The sequence below is a fragment of the Simochromis diagramma genome, unplaced genomic scaffold (assembly GCF_900408965.1).
Source record: "Simochromis diagramma unplaced genomic scaffold, fSimDia1.1 OVJJ01000131.1, whole genome shotgun sequence".
NCBI lineage: Eukaryota > Metazoa > Chordata > Actinopteri > Cichliformes > Cichlidae > Simochromis > Simochromis diagramma.
Window position 1 is genome coordinate 12,370,931 of NW_024387200.1, and position 26,423 is coordinate 12,397,353.

A 26,423-nucleotide genomic window follows, 5' to 3' on the forward strand; every position below is an offset into this window, starting at 1 on the left:
CATCACATGAGCCTGCTTTCTGGCTCGGTGACATGTTTTGCATGATTCAGTGTTTGTTACTGAAAATGTCTCATAGTCTGAGATTAGACAGAGCTCTCTCCCCAAAGGCAATTCCTTGTTAGGAGATAGACACATAAACACACAAATGCACACACATACTCTTGCACACACACACACAAAGATGCATGTACACATATATAGTCATGATACACCAGCCTTCAGAAGTAGGTTATGCTTGTCACTTCAGATCTCTTTGTTTGTTTCGATGTATTAATTCTCCTTCCTCTTTCACAATCCTCGCTTTTGTTGAAATGACAGTTTAGACCTGAAGGCACAGTCAATTGCAGTGTTTCCGTCACACCCCAGCAACACCGTGCCATATGCAATGCCACGCTGAGACAGGGGATTAAGACATGAATTAAGTCAAAGCTTGGGCCATATCCTCACCAGAGTCACACAGAGACCAGCAGAGACGGCTGCCTGGTCACCACATATGGCCATGTTTCTCCCAGCTCGGCCACGAGCCTGAGCAGGACGCACACACTAATACACATCTACAGTTGGTTACAAACAGTCACACACTTTCCCCTCTATGTTTTGTCTGGGGGGAGTTTTTAGGAATGCTGCTGTCCAGCCGCTTTCTAAAGCCCTCTGGGGGATTATCTTCTTGTTAAATCTAGTATGCACTGCTGTACTCATCCATAGGACTGCTTCTTTTAAAAAAGGACTTATGGGATCCTGTGGTTGTTTTGATATAGGCCCAGTCATATGGACTTAAATAAGTCCACACTTAGAAACTCAGAGCAGGTGGCTAAACACGTATTCCATTTGCACCGAGTACCTCAAAGAACCCTTCTGTCAGACAGAGGGATTCTCCTTGTTTCTTCAGGTTCTTCGGGATATTTTCCATACACAATAAGATTTTTGTGAAGTTTTAAATGACAATTATCTTTAAGGATATTTTGTCATGTCATGTGTTACTGCAGCAAAGGAACGTAATAGCATCTTGAGTCATTGAGGGTCAAAAAAGGGAGTATGTTCAGATTTTTCTGCCAGCTGCTGACTTTTGGAGGACATACCAGGAAACATTAGAGTGGGTCAACAAAAAGAAACAAAGGCACAACTTTCTTGCTTTTCATTTTGTTTTGAGGTTTCAGCAGGTGGCTTGGTAACGCAGCAGTACAACGTTCAGTGTAACAGTCCAATGTTTGAACTTCTTTTTTGCCTATGAAGCGCTACTTAGGAATTACAGTATTGTGCAAAAGTCTTGAACCGTTCCTCATTTCTTGCTTCTAATGAGCCAGACTTTTTTTTTGCATTTTTAAAAAAGTTGACTTTATTAACAGCTCTCCAGTGTTTTTGAAGTCTCTTTGGTTATTGGCTGAATTTGGAATTTTTCACTCATTTCCAGTCCAGTGTTTTGGAGGAATGTTTTTTTTTTATGTTAATTGGACTGGTTCTTATATAGCGCTTTCATACTCCACCTGAGCACTCAAAGCGCTTTATATAACAAAGCATTGTTGTAAAGATTCTTCCACTTTATGTTTTTTTTTCACCCTATGTCTAAGTGTTTTCTATCTAACTTTCACACTCCAACAAATGCCTTGGAGAGCAACTTGGTGTTAGTATTTGGCAGCTGCCAGGCATCAAACCACCACCTTTCTCATTAGTAGATGACCTGCTTTACTTCCTGAGCTACGTGAATCATTCAGGCATAAAAAAGGCATCTAACACAAGAAATGAATCACGGTCTTGAATCTCCTGCAGGGAGCCAGGACTACTTTAGACAGACTACTTTAAGAAATTACCAGAAAGCTTGCCTAGGGCAGTCCAGGCTGTGTTGAAGAGTAAAGGTTATCAGATCGTGGCTCAAGAGTTGGGAGTTCGCCTTGTAATCAGAAGGTTGCCAGTTCAAGCCCCGGCTCGGACAGTCTCGGTCGTTGTGTCCTTGGGCAAGACACTTCACCCGTTGCCTACTGGTGGTGGTCAGAGGGGTCGGTGGCACCAGTGTCCGGCAGCCTCCCCTCTGTCAGTGCGCCCCAGGGTGGCTGCGGCTACAATGTAGCTGCCATCACCAGTGTGTGAATGTGTGGATGACTGGATGTGTAAAGCGCTTTGGGGTCCTTAGGGACTAGTAAAGTGCTATACAAATACAGGCCATTTATCATACTAATAATTGACTTTGAAGCTCAATACTGTGTTTTGATGCTGCATTTCCATTTATGCTTTCACATATCAATGCATTGCTGCACATTTTCCGAGCAAAATATAGAGAAGTGGGGGCTGAAGACTTTTGCACAGTACTGTAGTCTTACACACAAGCGCAACAATTTAACATTGCAAGATTTATACCAAAACTGGCGTTAGGTATTTTGAAATGAAACCCCATATGTTTGTAAGTGTCTGAGTGTAAGTTTGCAGTATACAATCTCTCAGCTGCTGGATTAATTGTCTCCATAATTCTGCTGGGAATCCATTGCTGGTTTGTATCTGATACCCATGGAACCCAGCGGGAGCTCCGCGTGTGTGCGCGTGTGTGTGTTTGTGTGTGTGTTTGTGTGTGTGTGTGTGTGTGTTAGTGTTGAAGGCCAGTATCTAGCTAAGCTAATGTGTCTGGAGGACAGGGGGAAATGGGGAAAGTGACAGATGGCAGAAGAGTAATGGGGGAAGGATTGTGTGGCACAGGGGCCGTGGGGGGTAGGGGTGTATGAGCATCCATTTGTATGCATACATGTTGGATTAGTGTGTGTTTGTGTCATTGTATGTACTGTAAGTGTGTACTTGTTTTCCTGTTGGATCTGTGTCAGTGGGTAATGCTGTGTGTGTGGATCAGTAAGACTGAATGGGTTGAATGGTAGTGGTCACACCCCTCGTCACAGTTTTTGATGCCACTGGTAAATTTAAAGCACAGTGGTTGGACATTTCTCAGCTCGGTTTTCTCCATGCACCTCTTTGCTTGAATGCCGTATTACCTGCTGGACACTTTTTCTAGGGCAAAAACTTTGTGCTGCACCATCATGAGGTGGCTGGCATCTGTGCACGCGATGTTGGTCGGGGGTAGCCGTAGCGCCCCTGTGACCCCAAGTACCAGTCCTAACTTGGCTTCTAAGGCAGATCTGCATGCAAAACAGGTAAGCTGCAAAACAGCAGGATATGCCTTCCGAGAAGCAGAATGTGGAGGAGTTTTTACTCGTCTGCCTGCTCGAGGTTTTCCCAGTCAATTTTGTCAACTAAATGCTGATCTGATGAGTCTCGCAATGCTTTAAAGTCGTTTCTCCTAGTGTTTAAGCAAGTGTTTTATAATCCACGTAATTGCACTAGGAATTAGAGCTGTGCTGTAGTCGAGACAGGGCACTTTTGTACGTGTGTATGCAATCTGCAGAAAATCACTGCCCAGGAATGCATGCAAGATCGCTATGAATGAGAATGAGTGTATTTTGCTTGGAACACTTGATTGCCTTTAGCTTGAGAATGAGTCGTTGCTTGACTTTGCTGTTCTAGGGAAATGGCTTTGCACTCTTTCCAGTACCGAATTTCCTATTGTGATCTATGTCCAAAAATAATAATACAATTAAATAAACAATATGTTCTCAAGGTCTACTCATAAATGTGTGGATATATTATTGGAAAGGAAGTGCACTGTAGTTTCAGAGAATAATGGGTAATGTTTGTTTGTGTGTAAAACCACAGTAGTATTAATCTCTAACCCTGACTCCATGCTGCCCTGATCCTGCAGCTATTCTCTGCATCAACACAAACCTCTGCTGTTAGATCCTTTTTTCAAACTGAGGCCAAAACTGAAAAACAACTCTGGGTCAGCGTTATACACATCAGTTTGGAAGACGTGGTGCAGTAGCTGAGCAGAAGTGCAGCAGGAAATGATATTAACCTTCTTTCTACAGCATCCACGTATAGCGGGTGAAGAAGCCTCACTATTTGCAACGAATATTGATGAGTGAGGAACACTCCATTCGGAAAGCAACGGTTCATTACAGCTCATTACAGAGCAACAAATGACCCTCTAAATATGTTGTGTGTGCGTGTGTGTCTGTGTGTGTGTGTGTGTCTGTGTGTGTGTGCATGTGTGTGTGTTTTGACTGCAGGCTAGATCGTGTTGCAAAAGTCTAACATTTTCTTTCAAGTTATTCCAAGTGTTTACCCAACCAGGTACAAGTCTGTAGTGTATCATCTTTATAGCTATTTCTTTTCTGCATTCGGTTTCTTAGCTCCTTGTACCCCAGTTCAGATCATGTGATTTGAGCTGTTTGCTGAACACTGCTTTACATATCTTCAAGGAGTTTATCATATCCTGTAACTGACCTCTGGAGCATTTGGTGCACATTGTGACTGGATTGGCACACTAAAAGAACATGTATCTCAGGTATCTCTGTGATACGTTTTTTGGTTCTTTTTAAGGATGGCTGTGACTTTTTGTGGGGGGTACAGAGTTCAAACTGCACAGATTTATGTGTTTACTGCTGTTTACATGATATCCCACAGATCCTTATGTTTGGAACGTTAAGCATAACAAACAGAATCGAGGACAAGCCTCAGTCTAAATCGATGATCCTGCAAATGTAGATTTTTCGTACGGAGCTTTTCACAGTGGTGTAGGAACAGCTGAAAGCAACTAGGCAAACTTTAATTACTTTACCCACTATGTGTTCCTTTTTATTATGGTGAATGTTTAGCGGTTAGCTGCCCTCACTTGTATTGAAAATGTTCAGACGATGTATTGGAGTGATTACTTCCTCATCTCAGACTAAGACAGGATTTGGAGGCCACAGAGGCAGGATCTCCATGTTCCCTCCTTGCCTAATAGCAGATAATGAGGGCATGGTAATATTGAATCACCTAATATTTACAGCTGGAATGTCTCTGACTGAGGCTTGGTGATTGATGAGCTGGTTGTACCCCAATCATGCAGTCTCAGGAAATCACTGAGAGCCAGTGAGTCGGATTGCAAGGTTGTTTCTTTTCTCAAACAACCACAGACAGCGACAACGCTAGCAGTGGAGATGAAGGGTGAATGCCAAATGGAAGCTTAGCAACCTCAGGCACAACGTAAAATGTGTGCAGCAGGGCAGCGTTGCTATTTTAAGGTAGTGAAAATACATGAATGGAAATTGTGAAGGGAAGAGAGAAAACAAAAATCAAGAGTGAGAAATGCAGTATTCAGAGTGCAGGACTACATGGCTCGAAGACAGGAACGGGATTTCTGAAGATTCTTTGTAATGTTAATAAAAACCACAGAAATTTAGTGGAAACAAATGAAAAGCACCCGATGGGCAACAGGGCAAAGTTAGCAAAGACTGACGAGAGAGACGCTCTTTAGATGAAGAGTAGCAGGGAAAAGAGGAAACAACGGTCTGACCTTGAGTTACCCCTTTGATTTCTTTATCAGGTCAGATAAGTGGAGAAGTGTTCCCAACAGCTGTGTGCTACTGTGAGAGAGCGGTACTATGAATCACCTGCACCATTTACACATTTTCCAGTCATATATTCCTACCCTCACTTAATCCTCTGGTCGACTGTCTCCATAAACGGCAAAGATCAATAAGTAACCCCTCACTAAAAGTTGGATCACAGGAAGTGACTGAAAGTTGAGAGAAGACCGGGTGTGATGCCAACCCAAATAATTTGTTTGATTTACAAAGATCAATGTTTTTGGTGGAATATCATATATAGCATATACCATCCAAAATCAGTCGTGTAGTATATCCCTTGTTCTCCGTATACTTATAGCTTCTAGTCAAAGCAAACCACATTTTTGACTTTTCTCTGCGCACTATTCTCTCTGCTCCTGCTCTCACAGACTTATTGCCTTTCTTAAGTGCTATAAAGGTAGCAGATCGTTGACTGTCAAACACTTTTTCTCACTCTCCCTCAAGTGTTACAGCGATAAACCTCCACCGACAGACTCTCTCTTGGTCTGACGTGACTCTGTTGGCACTATAAAGCCTCATTGACTTGTTTATTAACATTTTTCTTTCTCTCTTTATATCAACGCTTTCTTCTGGATTGTCCTCTTTTCTTTTTCAGTACATCCCTCTCATGATGGTTGCTCTTTAAGCCTCCTCCCACACAGTCACATCAGTCTGACTTCCTCTGTGTTAATCAGTGTTGGTGCGACTGCACCACACTTTGAACCCCTAAACACACTTAAACAAATGAATTTACCAGCTTATCACAGCACTAGTGTGAAAAAGCTTTAAAGGAGAGAGTCATATTGGTGTAAAGAAATCCTGAAACCTGCACAGGGGTGTAACAGGGGTGTATCTTCTCCTCCTTTGTGAAGCTGTAAATTCATACATAGCAACACTGAGGAAAAGTTTCTGCTCCATCACTGTAATATAGACCTCACAATGACTCACCTAACCTTTGCACCTTTTTTCTAGGTATGTAGGTACTCATGATTTTCTATTTTTGTTTTTTTTTTCTTATCTATATGTCTGCCTCAGAGAGAAATGCATAAAAAAGATGGGGTATATGGAGAAAAGCAGTAGGAGGGAGAAAAAGCAGTTATAATCAAGACTGTTGATCAAAATTGTTATGTCTGTGCTTTTTTTTAAAGATGCATTCAGTATGCAGACCGGTGTCCACATCCAGTGCGTTTATTTACAGTGAATGATTTAGCAATAAAGAGAATGGAAACTTCAGATGGTTAGCAGTAGCAAAAACTTTAAGCTGTCTGATCCACAACTGCCAAGTTTGTAGAAACGCCCATCAAACAGAATCAATTCCTCCTTTCACTTAATCGCTCACTCTCAGGTCAGTCACACCCATCAACATGTCCAGGTGTTGACAGATGGGAGCAGGAGGAAAGTCCACCTCTGCAACACAAGGTGTGGTTAGTGAAGACACACCCACACACATTAGGGGTGGGGCAAAACCAAAGTGAGAGAGAAAGAGATGAGTGAGCAGGGAGGACTAGAGCAGCAGTCCCCAACCTTTTTTGCACACGGTCCAGTTTATGTCTGATAATATTTTCAAGGTGTCGCAGATAAATACAACAACAACACAAAAACAGTACCGGTACCAAAAAAAAGAAGATTTATTTATAACACACAGGAAACGACCCAGGGAAACCAAGTTAGCGATAAAAACGATTTAAAAAAAACGATTTAAAAAAACAACAACGATAAAAACCAATAAAAACCCTTAAAGCCATAAATTTCACACCCGAGCCACAACTCTCGCAGCCTGGTACCAAACGACTCACGGACCGGTGCCGGCCCGTGGCCTGGGGGTTGGGGACCGCTGGACCAGAGGACCATGACAAAAAGTGCCTCGCTGTGCTTGTGAAATAACTGTATGTGTGCTGGATATCTCAGTCTGTGTTGACTGTTACACCAACAAAGATGTGTGGGTGTTTGTAAGAGAATGGCAGGTCCCTCTTTCACTGCTGAATCACATCACTCCCTATTCCCCTTCTGTGCTCAGTTTAATTTGCTCCTCACCTTGACAGACATTATACTTCATTCATTCATTGAAGTCTTCAGAAGTTGAAGTGAATCTCTTTTTTTACTTCTGTACCTGCTACTGTGAAACCTTCTGATATTGGACTTTATTTATTCAAAGTAGCCCTTTATTTTAAAGTTGAAGTGAGTTCAGTGGCATTCCTGCCTGGCTCAGTGATGCCAGGAGCACAAAGACTGTTGTCTGTCTAAGCATGGCCTTAAATCTTCTTTAATCTATTAGCTCATATGCCTTATTGCAGGGCACACTGAGAGACCTTTTAGCTAAATAATCAAAATGGAAATGGAAAAGGGGATAAAAAAGACACACATCAGTCATCCCGAGCCTGAAAGGCTGGACTTATTCATGCAGAGTTATTCAACCAGAGTGGACATTATTTGAGCTGGCGCACAGGTTTGGCTGGGGAAAACGGCAAAACACAGAGCACCATATTCAGAATCGTATACAAGCTAACCAGCCTGTCATTATAAGATACTCAAAGCTGTGCATCCCAAATGAAGCCAAAGAACACATTTTCTTTTGTGCTGACAAATTACTGAGGAGCAGAAGTGAATTGTCTCACATTTAAAAGCAGGTTTAATTTTGTTTGTGTGACATGTAAACCCTTCTTATGACCTTTTTGATAAATGGTTGTAGCACTTTAAAACTGACAGCATGATTATGTTAAAAGAAAATGTGAATTTTGATCCCTTTGATTTTACGCTTGTTTAAGTGTGTCTCAGTGACTTTTTGATTTGGAGCGAATCTATCCACACTCAGCGTGTTTATCGTTCCATGCAAATTCAGAATCAATTGAGCACAATGTAAATTAGGATTTGGAAATCATTTCCATAATTTAACTCTGGTCACCAGGCTGCTTATTTCCTTGTCTAAAAACATATTCCAGTCTTTGAAGGAATCCAGAGTCAAGATCCAAACCACTGCAACTCACATTTACAGCATGTTCACATTCACACACACGCTGTCCTCATGCATGCAGTAATGAGTTTTATGGCTGAGTGATTTATTCATTTAAATGATGCCCTGTTGTCCTTTAACTGTCCACAATGACATAACAGAGAGCACATCAGTTGCCTGACAGAAGGAGATGGTGAAACGCGGACCTATTTTGCACCACTAAAGGAAGGTCATTTGCCTCGTCTCCTCCCAGTCAATTTGTAATTACGTTATGTAGAGAACAAGAAAAAAGCCACATTTTTAGTACGTGATAGAAATGTAATGACAGGAGTATGCAGAAAGGCACCACAATTACTCCCTGATCGTCGGTCCTCCTCAACATGCACATTCTGTACCTCGACTAGATTAGAGAGGATATTTGTAGCCAGTGAACCAGTACATAGGCTATAATCACAGTTAGACATTCTGGAGGATAAATGACAAATATGATCTCTTTTCCTTCATCAGAATAGTTTCCATGATAATGGATTATTTGCTAATCCTAAAGCATGCAATTAACCCTAATCCATTTACTCCTACCTAATCCATTTACAACTGTCTCATCCAGGCTGGGGAAGAAAAAAGACAAAGAACAGAGGATTTATATTTATATACATTTACATTTTTCAAGAGAGCCTGCTGGAGTTGAAGCCGAGCATCAGAAGGTGATTTAAGTGACTGCATCAGGATATTCAGTCGTGTTTTAAAAAAGAAACTTTTCTCAGTATTTAAATGGGTGGTGACATCTGTGTCACTGTGGGTTCTTATGGGTTAATTATCCTTCTTCTCACTTACAAATCCCTCGACGCCCTGATCCTGCAGTTGCGGTCTGACCTGCTGCACCCAGTCTCGGACACTACGGTCCTCAGTCCATCAACCTCCATACCTTTGGAGGTTCTGGGCCTTCAGTGTCCTGGCCCCGCCCTCTATAACTCTGTCCCATCCAAGGTACGCAAGCCCCGTCGCTCGACTCTTTTAATAAACTTGTTAAAACTCACCTCTTCAACAAAGCCTTCAACATCTAGCCTTTGCTTATTTATATACTGTTAGTAATATTATTATCCTGTCGCTCATCCAAGTGACTTCTTCAATCTCAGCTGACTGCAGGTTTCCCCAACCTTATAAACAGTAGATTTACACAATGAGTGACACTAGCACCACTGAATGAACAATGGGCTGTGAGGTCAGTTCCTTGATGATTAATATGCAAATTCTCATGACCATTGATCAACAACTACTGATCAAAGACCGTTGATCAGTGGCCTGAGTACCATTCACAGAGAGTTGGGGAATGGCTGCAATCACAGCATTGTAAGATGGTGATAGATATACCCTTAGGGCCCCTCTTTAATTCAGAGATGATCTTTCCCTTTTCTGAAGAAGTCACTTGGATGAGTGAGAAACGTGTCTCCTACTGACAACACTACGTCCAGATGAACAGAATCAACCTTTTGGGATTTACTTACCTGGATGATCGAGCATGCAGGACAGCTGGACGATTCATTTTCCCACACAACTGTCCCACAACAGAAAATCTCCTACGAGCAGTAGATTTATGTGTGAAAATACATAATAGATAAATTATATTTATCATTTACATAAACAATCTTGGTCTAAATGTGCCAGATGCAAACTTGCACTTCTATGCTGATGATGCAGTTATTTACAGCTGTGGTTCAACTCTTGTCCAAGCCATTGACTCCTTGCAGAAAGCCTTTTTTGCTGTCCAGCACTCATTACTTCAGCTTAAACTTGTTCTCAACGCAGACAAAACAAAGCTCATGTTGTTTTCTAAATCAAGGAGACGAGCCCAAACAATCCCATCAGTAACCACTCTTGAAGGTAATAAAATAGAGTTGGTTCACACCAATAAATATCTGGGAATCTTAATTGATGACTCGCTCACCTTCAAACCACATGTAGAGAATCTTGTGAAAAATCTGAAGTTAAAAAGTTGTGTTTCTCGTTTAATACAAAGAAGCGGCTTGTTGCTGCAACATTTTTGCCTGTGCTGGATTATAGAGATATTCTATATATGAATGCTTCTGCTCAGTGTCTTCGAATGGTTGATACTGTGTATCATGCTTCTCTGAGGTTCATCACTAACCGTAGATTTCAGACTCACCACTGTGAGTTATGTTCTCTTTAAGTTATGTTAAGTTATGTTCTTTTTAAGAAGCAACAACTCAGTGAGAATTGGTGGGCATTTTCTTTCTGGTAATGGAGAATGGACACTGAGAGTGTGCATAAACTATGCATAAACACTTTCCCTATCAAGCGGGTCTGCTTGTAGTAACGTTTACATTTACAGTTTTGCCATTAATTTTTTCTCCTGATCTGTCTCCTTCTTCATGTTTGGGCCAAATGAAAAGTAATCTAAACTAAGTGAGAGGAAGAAAGGCAGTAGAGGAGAGCAAACCTACACAGCCCACGGATCAGGACAGTGTACACACAGGGAGACGTGGAAAAATGACAAAGGGAGTTACAGCAGCTCTACTTTGATTTGCTGACTTCGTTGTTGGTCCCACCAGACAGCCTGTGGCTTTGAGCCCCCCGGCAACAGCTCTCACTTTTCTGGCAAGTCACTGAGAGAAGCTAACATGGACCCACGAGACTTGCCTTTCTCTGCAGTCTACACCTCGTGCCCGGTGTTGCAGCACCGATTGTTGTTTCTGGTCAGCTGAGCTTGTGCCTGACTTATGCCTTCTGGATTGTGGAATCAGAATCAGAATACTTTGCTATACAGTGCTCCAGTGCAAACAGTAAAACAGACAGACAATACACTAAGTAAGGAATAGCACAATATTTACTATATATATATATATATATATATATATATATATATATATATATATATATATATATATATATATATCACCTAGTCACCTATTGATAAAGCTGAATGAGAAAGAAGAGCATGTGCAAAAAGGGTGCAGCTATTGCAGTGTTCACAGTGTGTTAAGTGGATGAGTTGTACAGGGAGATGGCCACAGGCAGGAAACATTTCCTGTGTCGTTCACTGGTGCTTTTTGGTAATCTCAGTCTCTCACTGAACGTGCTCCTGTGACTGACCAGCATGTCGTGGAGTGGGTGGGAGGTATTATCCAACATTGTCTTTATCTTGGACAACATCCACCTCTCCAACACCACCTTAAGGGAGTCCAGCTCCGTCCCCACAACATTACTGGCCTTACAGATCAGTTTATTGAGTCTGTTGGAAGAGTCTCAGACTGCGCTCATTCTCAACTTCTGTGCGAGATTTTCTACTGAAGCTGTTGTCACAATGTCTGATGTTGGGTGGTTTATTTTTGAATGCGAATGCCACAGGATTTGCTTTGATTTGTTTTCGTTAAACATTTTTGTAAAGAAGATCGGGTAGTTAGAGTCTTCAGTGAACTTCTTTCTCTGATGCACACATTAACCCTTTAGAGCCGGTCGGAGCGGGCACGCTCTGTTTTACGTAACTATTTTTGACATCTTATGCCATCAGCTTGTCCTAGGTCACGGTTTCCTTCCACATAAAGCTTTGCAAAAACTGCATAAAAAGCACTTGCAGGAACAAAAACATAATATTCCAGAAACACGCTTTGCCGATCCGATCAGCTGTTCATAACACTTCCTACGTTGGAATAGACGTCAGCGCGAACTTTTGCATGTCCGCCATTACCTGCCCGAAACCGGAAGTGACGTCATTTTCGTGGAAATGTCGTCTTTTTTTACCACCAGGGCCTCAGGGCCTATACTGGTCTTTTTAAAAGTTATGTTTGACTTTATGACTTTCTGTGTCGTTTCTGGGATGCTGAGGACTCATATTGCACTGCTGGAAATAGTTTATTTTGATGCAGATGCTGCTTTTTTGCAAATTTGCAGTATAATATTTATTTTCGTTTTTCCTGCTTTTGTATAAAAATTGGTGTATTTCAAAAATAAAACTATGAAGACACTCAAAATAAATTTCCTGTTGTTGGAAACTATTTTGTGCAACTTTTTTGTATTTACAGTTTTGAGGGATAAGCCTCTTAAATTTCTCTAACTAGAAATATATGTTAAAAAATCAAAAACGATTTTCAATTTTTTTGCAGTTTATTGCACTTTTTTGCAATTTATGTAATTACTATGCACTTAATGAATACATATTATTAAAATCTGGGCTATAATTGTTGTATTGATGTATAGCAACTTGAAATGCTCCCAAAAATGGCTCCACAGCATGTAAAAATATAATATAAGCTCTGGCGGACTTGGTTCTATGGTAGGTCTTAAAGGGTTAAAATACATTTTCAGTGCACAAAAATTTTCAAGGAAAATCCTAATTTGACCACACCATCCTGTTTGCTGAAACAGTTGTAATCTTTAGAGCGCTGCAAAGTCCACTTTTATGTTTTAATTAACAGTTCACAAGTGGAAATATCCATCATTTGTTACTTTTTTGTCGCCCCCCCCGGCCTTAAAAGAAATTGGATTTTGAACTGGAGGTCAAAGAAAACAGGATGTTTGAATTCATCTTCGGCACTAGAACATGTTGACTGGGATTCTGGTGTTCATCACATAAGTACATGAGCACCATTGTTGTTTCTTGTTGCAACAGTATTTAAGAAATTTCAGTGATACCAAAATTGGTTCCAGTTTCCCAAAGGCAATTTCTTGCTCCTGTTTTCAACAGTCTGTTGTAGTTTAGAATATTTGGGGCTTTTAGACCATTTGGGGTTTCTCTGAGAACTGGCAATCAGCTGTGCTTTGAATTAAGCCATGTCATCATTTATTATTATGAGTCTTTTGGTATTACAGTTAGAGAGAGAGAAGACACCGACTTATTTATCACCTAAGATGTATTGCCAGGCTCAGTTCACTTAGGTAAATGAAATTAGATGAAATGTAATCCTTGTGAACTCAATGATTTATAAAATTGTTATATTGGACAAATGAAATCAAACGGATCCGAGGGAAACCAAAGCTCGCTACGGAATAAAGAGGTCATGCCAGGACACACAGAGAATTCTTTGATACTGTTGATGTACTCTGTGACCTTCACCCATCCCGGCTCTGTTTTACCACAGCCATTTGTCCATACGTCAGATTTTAAGAGCTGCCTATTACCATAATGAGTAGGTGTGCTCCAAAGTCATTTTTGCAAATATTCAGCAGCCTATCGCATGATGCTTCAGGCCAATAGCATCTGTTGTTCTTATCCACATGCCCCCACCTCCACCCTCATCAGAGCTATTAGGTCCATTTTATAGTTGCTGTGCACAGTGGCTCCACTGGGTATTAGCCACGAGGAGAGACATGGTTTCCCCGCTGCGAACACTCAGCCAAACCTGGCCTCTTTCACCGCCTGACCTCAAGCTCAAGTGGGCGTGCAAAGAATATGTCTTGGAGCAGGAAGAAAAAATAACAGCGTTAAAAAACTCAAAAGGGGAGCAAAAAAACCTTATGTGCATTTAGTTACAGCTGGTTTGTCAGATTTTTTAAATCTCTGCTGAATGACAAATTGCATTACCCAGTTTTTGTTATCTTCTGTATTTTTATTCTGATGGACAGCTCCAAACCGTACTGCTCTGCCACCTGCATCAAACTCAAGTTTTTAAAATTACTCTTTTTGGCTCCTTTTCCCCCTAAGGGCAGCCAGTTTATTTGTTTTCTACCCAGTAACCACAGAAAAAGCTAATGCTCAAGTCTCTCCACTACAGTATCTGGTGGGAAGTTTGTTTGTGAAATTAACATTCCTGGCTCTTTGCATTGAGGCAGTGAAGATGTGTTTTATTTTTTTTCTCCCATCATGTTTGTGGTAATTTCACAGTCCAGTAGTTGTGGGAGCGCTTTCCAGCTGGATGGGTGGGACGTTACTTACTTTCCATAGTGGGACGTCACCCTATCCTTTGGAAGTTTTTTGGCCAATTGCACAACTTGTTGAAAGGTTAGTCAAACTGCTTGTATCTAATGAGAGAAAATTCCAATTTAAGTCAGCTTCCTGTTTTGCCACTGACTGCACTCTCCGCAGCTGCTTCTTTAAAAATATTCATGAATAAATAACTCATGAAAGAATAAAGTTACGTTGAAACCAAGCACACCATTGTTTTTCTTGTGACTTTACCAATAAGTTTGATGTGTCACATGGCCCTCTTCCTATTGAAAAAACAAAAGTTGTATCCAAGATGGCCGACTTCTAAATGGCCACCCACCATGGTCACCACCCATCTTGAGGAGTTTGCCCCCTCACATATACTAATGTGCCACAAACAGGACTTTAATATCACCAACCATTCCCATGTTATTACGGTGTATCCATATAAATAGCCCACCCTGTACATCTTGCTGTGTGTTTTCCACCACATTCTTCTCCTTAACAGTTTGTATGTTTTCGGCTTGAGTAAACAGTGGAAACACAAGGCAGAACTGCTGTACATTTGTTTGGTTATATGAAATCATGGTGGTAGAAAAGTAAAACTGGCCTTTACATTACCCTGCTTCTGTTCAAGTGTCTAAATTGCTTAACTTAATACAGAACAAGGAGGCAGTGAACTGATGATTGAGGAACCAAACTTTTATCCAGTTAAAGAGGCCTGATTATTCTCCTCATCTTGAATCATACCTGAAGTAACGGCACTATTTAGGCCACAGTGTCTCTCCTCATTTAGTGAAATTGTAAAGTTAGGCCTTACTGCTCTCTGCTATTTGTTCTCACAGGTGCTGTGACGTTATTTATTTGAGTGGAAAAAATGGAACTCAGCTCTGGAACAGTGAAGCACTGGGTTAGTTAGTCACCACCAGTCCATTGCAGCTCATCGCAACCTAGTCACCTACCAACAGTCTACAGCCCACACAAGCACATCAACTACTTTTTAACATTACATTTAGAAGAAAATCTGAAAGACAAACCTGTTCCATGCAAAGATGGAATCACCAGCCTGTGATTGATAAGATTTAGCTGGCAGTCTAATAAGGACTTTATACATATATATTACATATTTGGAGTTGGAGCATGTTTTTGATGGAATACTTGATAATACTAATATCTGTATATGCATCCAGATGTGAATGCATGTACTTACCATCTCTACTCTCTCTTTACTGCATATTCATTGTAGGAAACCCAACTGTGACTTAGCAGTAACGCCTGTCACTTGTAAAAAGCATTTTCCTGCCGTGCACTGCCTTTCCCTTGCTCGATACAAGAGGACAGCGGTAACTGGGAAGTTTGAGAAAAGAGCCTGTGGCTGACCCTCATCATGTTTGTCTTCTCCAGATCTGTCTTGGCCCCTACAGCTAGCTTCTGGTTTAGGAAACTTTGCAAATTAAAAAGGCAATGATGATTCTGACAGCAAGTTTTACAGCAAGAGGATGAGATAATGGAGCATGATGCTTAGTGTGTTTGTCATGCTTCTTTGAAGTAGCCAAGCCTGGAGTAATTGTAGTGGCCGAACCAAAAGAATATGGCTTCTTGCAGTTCATCCTATATAGACTAGAAAATATATTTTTACACATCATTGTGATTAAACTTAGAACAAACTGACCAATCCTTTGTAAGTGTAACCATACAGTCTTGTCAGGATATACGTGAACTGAGTTGTTGATGTATTCAGTTGGGGTCAGAAGTTTACATACACTCACCGTAGGCATGAATATCATGGCAATTTGGGGGCTTTTAATTGTTTTTGAACTGTCCTTTTTCCTGGGTTGAATTATTATATATTTTGGAACCCACACAGGGTCAAATGTAGATACACACAGGCTCAAATATATACATACACTCACTTAAATCTTTTAATAAGTGGTGCTGAAGGTTCTACGATTTTGTTTAACTTGACAAGGCCAGGGCCTGTTAACTTCGCATTAGTGATCATGAGTGATTACAACTGCTAGTTTCTCCTTGCCACCATTTGACAGCACTCATTGGATTGACCAATACTCAGAACAGTGGGAAAGTCTAAGGAACTCAGTGATGATCTAAGACAAAGAATTGTAGATTTACAGAAGTTGGGAAGGTCTTTGGACCTGGATATGTCACCACTTTGCCAAGGACTAGAAAAACCCTCAGATGAGAGGAAAGTGGTTTGGATGTTTAGGACAATGCTGGAACCACCAAGGCTCAATTCTGCCATGAACTGGAATCTGCTAGAATACCAGTGTCAGTGTCCACAGTGAAGCAAGTTTTACATTGCCATGGACTGAGAAAAAGAAGCCCCTGCTCCACTGTTAATACCTTCAGTCTCTGAAATTTGTAGCTGCCCACATGGACAAACCAAATGCTCTGGGGAAAACGTTCATAGTCAGACGAGATTGAGCTATTTGACCACAATAAAAAGAGATATGTTGGAACCAGCTATCGAGTATTTCGGTATTAGCATCATGCTCTGGTACTCTTGCTGCCAGTGTAACTGCACAAAGTAGATGGAATAATGAAGGAGGAGAACTATCTACAAATGCTGGCTTCTGTCAGTCTGCCGCAGGGCAGCTGTGGCTACAACTGTAGCTGCCTCCACCAGTGTGTGAATGTGAGAGTGAATGAATAGTGGAATTGTAAAGCGCTTTGAAGGCCCTGAAAAGCGCTATATAAATACAATCCATTATTATTATTATTATTATTATCCTAATTTTACCTCAAGTCAACAGCTAAAAAGTTCCTACTTGGACACAGGTATTCTTACAGGGCAATGATCCCAAACTTACATCAAGCACACTGTTAACACTAAGCTTGTAGATGGCCCTGACCTAAACCCTATTGGAAGTGTTTGGATTACACTTAAAAGCAGTGTCATGCCAGGAACCAAACTAATGTACATGAACTATACCAAGAGTAGTCAGATATCCAGCCAGTATTATGCCAGATGCTTATTGATGGACACCAAAAACATGTGGTTGAGGTGCAACTTTCTAAGGCACGTTAAATCAGTTTACATTTACACATTTCAGCCTTTTGACAAAGTGTGGATTAGAGACTTGTGGACCCAGCTCTTCCTCTTTTAAAGCCAATCCAATTACCATGACATTCATGTACATGATGATTGTATTTAAACTTTTGGCCACTGCTGTATGTGCGCTGGCAAACAGGTTAATGTGTTTTCTCATTGAAGTCATTCAAACCTTATGATCCAGATATTTACACAATGTGGTTTTCTGCATAGTTGCAAAGTCACCTGCTATTTGTGCTTTTTGTCTGGGTCCTCAGCCACTGATGATTGGATGACGTGCAACTCTAGTTGAAACTGAATCTGTTGAAGAGAAATTATGCATAAAACGTGTTTAACACTGAGTGTTTGATCTAAGCTAAGAATTATTTCTTCTTTATGTATTCTTTCTTTTTTTTTTGAGGAAGCATTTTTTACCTTTATTTTTTATTTATTTTATAAAAAATTTTTATTTTTATTTATAAAAATATTTATTTTATTATTTTTTATTCTTAACCTGCACATTGATGCTGATGTGCAAAGTATCTTCTTAGCTGACCTCTGGTACTTTCCTTACCTGTAACTGAACTGCATTTAAACCACCCAGATCTCTATGAGACGCGTTCACCCACATTTTCATACAGCACCTTTAACTGTTACACACCTGCCTGGGGATATTTGGTGTCATTTTGACATTTTGAAAAAGTGTATAGTTGAGTTGACTTACTTGTGGTTTTGTGGTTCTTCTTGTAAAATCTTTTTTGGTACACTTAAAAGCTGCCACCAGCCTGTTAGCAGTGACACAGCCATTTTCACTGCAGGACGAGATTATATTTAAAGTGAAGTTTCGGGTCAGCGTTATGAGTCAGTGGCAGGAGTCTGCTATATGTTACAACACCACTCACAATTCTGCAGAAAACGTAAGGTCTATCCACTTTGCTCCAGGGCACACAAACATATTTATACTGTCAACACACTGGCAGTTGGTCCAAATGCACTGGGGTGTTGGGATTGGACTCCTCCAGACCTTTTATAGCCTTGTGTCCACGCGCCAGTGCCCACCCACTGATGAAGTGTCAGAGCAGGCAGCATCACACACCATGGCCTTTCAGAGAATAAGAATAAGTCTTCTGACTAGATTGTTCGTGTTTTGGCAGCCAGTGGCAGTCTGCCTGGGCGCAAAGCTGGGAGTTGAAGACCTTAATTGGAAAATGTGTATACGCTGTTAAGAGGGGTTGTGGTAACTGGCTGGCTAGCCTGCCGTTGGCCTCTTAGCCCTCTTTTATTTGGTTTTCATCAGAGCACTTTAAGCAGGAGAAATAGGTACAGTGACCTATCAAAAAAATTTGTGTATGATTCTTCTACCAGAAACTTCCAAAAGCAAAGATTAAAAAATCAGTTTCCCACAGGGAATGCTGTAGATGTGATTTAAAGTTTATTACAGGTTAAGATTATAGTGTTAAAAAGAAATAAGCGAACATGTGTCATTATTGCTGTAAAGTCAGTGATCTAGTTGGAAATCATATCCAAATTTCACGATGAAGCAACAGTCTTATCATTCACAGCAAAGCCATGATTTCCTGTTAGTTTTGATAATCAAGCCTTTGGAGATTGCTCCATGTGGCTGTGGTCCACAAAAACCATTATTACATGTCAAGCTGATGGTAGAGCAGATTCTGCTATCTTTCCCTCCGACTCCCATCTGCTACAAGATCACTTACCATTACCATCAGTTACCATTCCCTCACTCTGTAACTGTGGTTTAAAAATGTGCAGTTTTTAAAGTGTTGTTGGCTTTTTTTGTTGTTAAAAAGTGACTAAAGTTTGTTTGTCTTAATTTAGATGCGCTGGTATTTTTTGTTAACAAGAATCTGACAGTGGATTTGAGCCAGCTGACTGCACACTCCCCCTGATATGTTCTCCGTGAAAAAACTGTGTCCCCTGCCAGAGGCAACCCGACAGATCTCCACACGGCAATTTCTGTTTTAACGGTTTGTCTGGAGGCAATAAGCCAATAAAGGCATGTAGGAAGGAATTACAATTTTTTGGCAGCATTGCAAATCACTATTTCCTCCTCAATTTGATTTACTTCCGCTGCTTCAATCCAAAAAAAATAAAGCCTATGTTGCTCTGGGTAGCATTTTAAAGTTAATTAAGCCTGCTAATCACATCATGGTAGCAGTAACTGGACTGCACATTACTTTTACATGGAGGTGGCTGCCGGATCTGCGTAAAGGAAGTGTGATTAGTGAGTTTTGCCAGTAGTATTGGGTAGGATATTACAGCTGCTACTCTGCAACTAAATCACAAGTTTCCCACTGCAAGATCACTCACTAAATTACTTTCCACTGCAGCTGTTCCACTGCTACCCCAGTTCAGTTCAGTTTTCTTTTCACTAATTACTAGCCTTTATAGACTTATTTAAGGGATAGTAATTTTGGGGTACATAAGAAGGCAAATTGCTTCTGAGACTGGATAAACCAACAGACAGAGATAAGGAAGGTCAAATATTTTACTTTATGCAATACAATGCTAACTTTACCACTTTACCAGTAGTACCTTGACCTCACTCAATCCATTCACATCTGGGAGAATGTTAGAGATTAAAGACAGCCACTTCTTTGACTCTGCCACAGCTCTGTGCCTGTGCTTTGTGTGGTGCTTCATATGAGAAATCAAAACACTACATTAATTTCCCTGCTTCATCCTAAATTTCAGCTGCTTTAACCTTGAGAACACAAATGCCTCGTGTTTGCCTACAATACAAAAGCATATGGCATGCTTTTATCAGGTGATTTGTCTTGTTTTGTAGTAGTAACCTACTAGCACCTATAAAGAATCTGATTATTCTTCTGAGATAGAGATTGATGAGTGAAAAGCATTTTTCTGCCAGTTGCCTGGGCAACAGAAATCTGATAGCTGACAGTAAGTCTCAGGCTGTCAACAGCTGCATGTTAAAAACACAGCCAAGACTCACAAAGAAACAATAGATGTAAAAGTACATTAAACTGGCTCCACTTCACAGCATACAATAAAAAATAAATTACTGAGTTAAACAACACAATGGTTGCAGGAGGGAGGTAAGACTTCCGTAATTTGAATTGTCACATAACAATCAAAGATTTTAGTTAAAGTTAGTTAAAGTTAGTTAGTTTTGCAAGGTCTGCAGTAGAAAACAAGAACATTTAACTGTGATCCACTCCAAAGCTTCTCTGAATGATCCCGCTGAAAAAAATTCCAATCAAATTTGCACCCTTTCCACCTTTTTGCAACCAAAAAAGCTGTTAAGGTTTTAGTCCATGCTGATCTCCAATCAGTGAATGCTCGCTGGCAATGATCAATTAGTAAAGTGATGAGTATCAACAAGCTCTGACATCCCTTGTCTCTTTGAGGTTTGCAGAGTTAATCAGATGCTCAGATGTGTGGTTGTACTTTGTTAGAGTCAATGCCAACACTGCTTGTTGCTAAAAAGAGCAACAGGTCTTTTGCTTGTAAAGCCTGAAACATTGGTGGTTGTTTTAATTCTTGCATACTGGATACAGAGTAGATGGACTTCATTTTATACTGGTTGGATAATATGAATCATATTTTAGTATGTTTTGAAAAGAACCCAGTATAAACTAGACGAAGTGGCACTAGATAAAACCTTGTACTACTGGTTAGTCGCATCATTTGTGAATTTTCAGCTATAAAACAGAGCATGTGCTCTTTCACCCTAAGAAAATGTTATAATCACCAAGAGAGCATGCTTAAGCTTTCAGCAGTAACATCATAACACGATGGAAACACTGAGAAGAGCCTAAGTCTAAACACACTTGCTGGACCCCCTATGCTGCCATCACACTGAACCCACCATCACTCTCATCCATATGTATACACAAAGATAAACCCACAAGGTACTTGTCATTCTGTCAGGCAAACACACACACACATTATACACTATTATAGTATTATCTTTAGGATCGCACTGACTGATTGAGACAGCTGGGGAAGAAAGATAAGGCAGGAAAGAAGAGCAGCAGAAATTCATTCAGAGAATTTGTGGATTCAGTGATTGCAGACATCTGTAATGACTCCTCTCTGTTTTGCAGACACACACACACACATTAGATTGTAGTTATTTTAGATCTACAATATAGAAGAGAATCATTTGTTTTAAATAGACCTCCATTATCTCCATCAATAAAATGCCAATTTAATCTAAACCTGACGTCCAGATCTTTAATCATTAAAACAGTATTTATTGTTTATTTATTTAAAATAATTATGTATCTGACCTCAATCAAATCCACAGTTATCCTCTTACCTTTACAGATCACATGGAACAATGCTATAGCAACCATGAACTAGGGGCTCACTGACTGCTTCTACTCGCTACATGTCAACAGGATGTATAGCCGACACATATGTGTCAGAGGAGAGGAACTCAGTCGCAGTCAACACGGTCTTGTCACGCACATAGAGTCATAGGTACACCCTTCCTGCTTATTCTGATTCCATGTTAGACTTAAACCTCTGTCAGTCAGTGTACCAATTAGATGACTGTCCTCACTCACTTCTCCCCCTTCTCAGCATAATCATAAATCAAAACAGAGCAAAGACAGCTCCCGGCTGTTTTTGTCTTAGAAACGTATGTCATGATTGTGTGTAGTTTACAAGACAGCGAACATGTAAAGTACAGCGCTATGGGCTGTTTAAAGGTATCTTTAACAAGGTTTTGCTGTTGAATAGACATTCTACACTGAACTGTACTTTTTTGGATGTGTGCTATAAGGCATGTGTCTTTCCATGATAGTTAACACATTTCTGTACATAGGTATGCTTGCACAGTATCACTCTCACATCTGGTTTGCTGACACCATGCTGACTTCCAGGGGTACAGCTGAAGTTTTTTTTACTCTTTTTCCTTAGACAGCGCTCTCGGTCATCATAAAAACAGTCGTTATGAGCCACAGTGTTAATGAGGCCGAGTCAAAGCAACCCCAGGCCAGCCACAGATGACACCAATATGTGTTTATCAGTTGAGCAAACAACAAGCTTTTCCTATTTACAGCCTAGGGGATGGAGGTCAAAAGCTGTGTGTGCTTTAGCAGAAGTAATGAGGCTTAAGTTAGTTAATAAGGGATTCAGAACATTTGTCTGTTGTTTAGCAAGCACTTATCAGGTTCAAATAAGCTCTCTTTATTGATATTATAAAGACATTGACTGTAGTGATGATATGGTGCCGAATGCTTATACTATGATCCCTAAACCAAAGTTTTCGGAAGAATTTATGGTACTAGGTGTGCACAGGGAATTTATCTGCATTTTACCCATATTAACATAATCCAGTGGGGTAATGAGGATACTGAGGAGCTTGAAAGTGCTGTAGAAGTGGACTCCCTGCTGCTGATTCAGACCTTCGTCTATATCCTGGGGAGCAGAATACCCATCATGTCTGGCTTGAGTTTTTCTTATATTGATGCCTCTGCTGTATGGAAATCTCGGGCCAGCTTAAAGGAAAGTTTTTCTATGCTGCTATGAAGTATGTTCACAACATACTTCATACCGTGTACATTATAACATACCATAATAGACCCATTTCTGTAATATACTCACATATCTATATTATTGCTAATATATATTGTAATATATCTATATCACTAAAGCACTTCTGGATGGATGCAAACTGCATTTCGTTGCCCTGTACCTGTGCATGTGCAATGACAATAAAGTTGAATTCTATTCTATTCTATTCTATTCTATTCTAGAGTGTGATGGCTGTAAATCGGCCATAATTGCAGACAATATAAAATATGGCCATCACTATGTAATTTTTTAATTTTGGATTTTTTAATTTTTGTAGCACACAAAGGACACGATACACACTGTGTTGCAAGAAGTTTTCTGCTGATGTAGACCACAGGGCGGTCAACCCCCCTTATCTGTTGGAACAAAAGTGCCCCCAGTCCTCTGTTTAAGGCATCAATCTGCAGAATAAAAGAGAGGGGAAAGTTAGGAGTGTAGAGCAGGGGTTCCCCACGGAGAGTCTTCTGCACCTGCACGAACACCGCCTGGCACTGCTCCATCCACTGGACCAGATCTGGGGCACCCTTTCAAGTGAGATCAGTCAAAGGGCTGGTCAGCAAAGCTGGGCACGAACCGGTGGTAGTAACCAGCCAGCCCCAAGAACTGCCTCACCTCTTATTTTGTCTTGGGGGCAGGATGGAGTCGTTTCTGTTTTATCCGAGGGTGCGCCTGTCTGCTTCCCAAGTAGTAGCCCAGGTAATGTACATCCCTCCATCTAACCGGACACTTCTCCAGGTTAGCACTGAGCCCCGCCTGGCTCAGGGACTCCAGGACATCGGCTACCTGCTGCAAATGCTCCGGCAAGGTGTCACTGTGGACAATCAAAACAGGCAGCAGCAATATCTGTGAATACCTGTTAGCTAGGGAGCACTAAAAAGCATCAAAGAAAGTGCTTGTGTGAATGGATGAATGTGGGATATTGTATAAAGCGCTTTGAGTGCTCCAGGAGAGTGGAAAAGTGCTATATAAGAATCCATCCGTTTACCATTTGCCATCTTTCTTCACTACAAAATCTATGGGGCTACACCATGCACTCTGTGACTCTTCTGTTACTCTCAGCTTTAGCATTTCAGCCAATTCCTTCTGAACAATTTGTCTTTTATGTTCAGGTAACCTGTAGGGCCGTGAACGCACCTTCACACCAGGGCGTGTTTCCAAATGATCCTCTATGAGTGTTGTACGACCAGGCAGGGAACATATCTGCAAAAAGGTGTTGCAGATGTGGGGCTGAGTCTAGCCACTCTGTTGTACAAGTGCTGCCGATGTTGCTGGGCCTGGAGCAGATTCTCTTGTGAAAACCTCCCCAACGTGTGTAACTTTGCTCTCAGGTCCAGAACATATTGAACTTAATTTTTAGCTGGGATTGAACCTTCCTCCCAGTTTTATTTAATTAGGTACAACACCCCCCGCTTCTTTCTGCCAAACAGCAACTCAAAGGGAGAAAATCCTGTGGCGGCCTGGAACATCTCTCATACTGCAAACAACAGAGAGTCTAACCAGCGATCCCAATTGCGTTCATCCTTGTAAAACTTACGAATCCTGGACATGAAGGTGTTATTCAGTGACTCCATCAACCAGTCTGAGGGTGGTAGTCACTGGTACGAATAGATTTAATGCCCAGTAATTCGTACAGGTCTTTTAGCGTGCGAGACATAAACGACTTGGGAGATGACCTGTGTGTCTGCACCACACTCTTTGCAGAGGTACTGTGTCGGGGTATCACCGAGCATAATCCATCAGAAATAATGCAAAGCGATATCTGTGGGCACTCCGGTGAGATGGCCGAAAGAGATCCATGTCGATGCACTCAAATAGGACGTCCATTAATGGTAGTGAGCGCAAAGTCACTTTTGGAATGGCCGGCTGGTTCACCAGCTGACATTCCAGCCAGGATGCACACCATTGGCTTATAGTGAGCTGCCTGGAAAATAATTTCCCGGCGGCTTTTTGGCATCAACAACTAGGTGTGTTCTGCTTGCATACGAGTGTCAAGGCTCACTTGATATGCCTATCTTTATTTAATACAAAATGCAGGTAGGTCAGCGCTGTGTCAGGAGGGTGCACCATGTGACCATCAGTTCAATCACTTGGTTCAAGGCTAAGCATAGGGTGTCATCACAAAACTGCTCTAGTGGGAAATGGCCCAGGCCGAACCAGGGTTTGATGGATCACCGTAGCCTGGTGTATACCCCCTTGGCACCTTACCGGTACGCTGTGGGTCCCTCTCAGACCGAGGGAGGGACGGCAACACGGAACTCCTGAGCTACAAACTTACAGTGGTAATGCCGACTAGCTTCGTTGGCAAGTGTAACAGACAGACATACACATTTGCTACTTAGTGCTAGGTAACAGAACAGTGAATACAACAAGCCCTAATGTTAGTCAGGTAATCCATTAGGAATGCTACAAGAGACACCAAACCCATAGACATTTACACACACCCAGGGAAGATGTCCCGTTTACTGCCTTGACATAATGAATATGGCCTGGCAGATTTCAGCTGGCTTCCATTGCCTGTATCAATCAACAAATCCACACCTCTATTACAGTTCAGTGTAACTACAGTCCCATAACTGTGCTTATCTGCATACATTATTCCATCCGAAGAACGTGCAAATAGGGGTTTTTACCCTCTGCAGACGTGGTTGACAAGAGGGAACAGGGAAAGAACCAACAGCAGATTTTACCGTGAGCGACAGAACCACAAAGAAAACACTGAAAACCATAAACAGTGGCTGCTGTGGACACTTTTTGTTGTTTGTAACATTCTGTTTCATTATAGCTCTTTTTGTGTTAGAACTTTCCTCAAGAGTGGCCCACAGACCAGTTGTACCACATACTTTGTACACTGCCCTCATCTGACAACAGAGCTCTCTACATGTAGGCTGGACTGCCAGTGGACTATGAATGTGCTTCCACTGCTAGACTATAAATTCTAAATTTATCCTGAGCTATTATGAAAAGTGAAGCTCTCCACAGAGGTCACATTTTTTTGTACCAAGCTACAAATATGCCTTTTAATGCTGCAAAGTCAGCCCCTTAATAACAGTCATGTGGAACCATTTCCTATTTCTGATGATTGATGCTACAATGGGAGATCTAGTCTTGTCACACATTATGGGATGTTTTTAATGAGATAGTTAGCAGGAAACCAGTTACAAAAGTGGATTTACTGTCAAGGTTTGTGACACCTGGTCACCGTGGGTTCATGTGGTTTAGAAATAGCTGAGATCTTGAGCAGGAAAAGACACTTGAGCTTGTGTTTTATCAACAACCTGAATAACAGTAAAATCATTTGTGAAAGACAGTGAAGAGCCAAGTTTCTCTACATTCCATTTATTATGTCAACCATGATCAAGATAAGACACGAAGCATTCATACTGTTGTCAGTGTACTGTAATGTGCTGAGAGATGCACCAAGGTGAGGCGTTTTAATGTTCAATGCTGAAGTATTCCCTGATTCTTCTTGTATCATGTTGGTGTTGTATTAGTCGAATTTCCTCTGGCCTTTTTATTGCATTTCCCCAGAGCAGTCTTGTAGCTTGATTAGAT

At 41.1% G+C, this 26,423-nt stretch overlaps 1 protein-coding gene across 3 annotated transcripts in view; it reads left to right on the top strand.

Annotated features, from left to right (window-relative positions):
* Nucleotides 1-26,423, top strand: part of nav3 (neuron navigator 3) — a 398,636-nt gene that overhangs the window by 184,882 nt on the left and 187,331 nt on the right. The window lies entirely within an intron of this gene.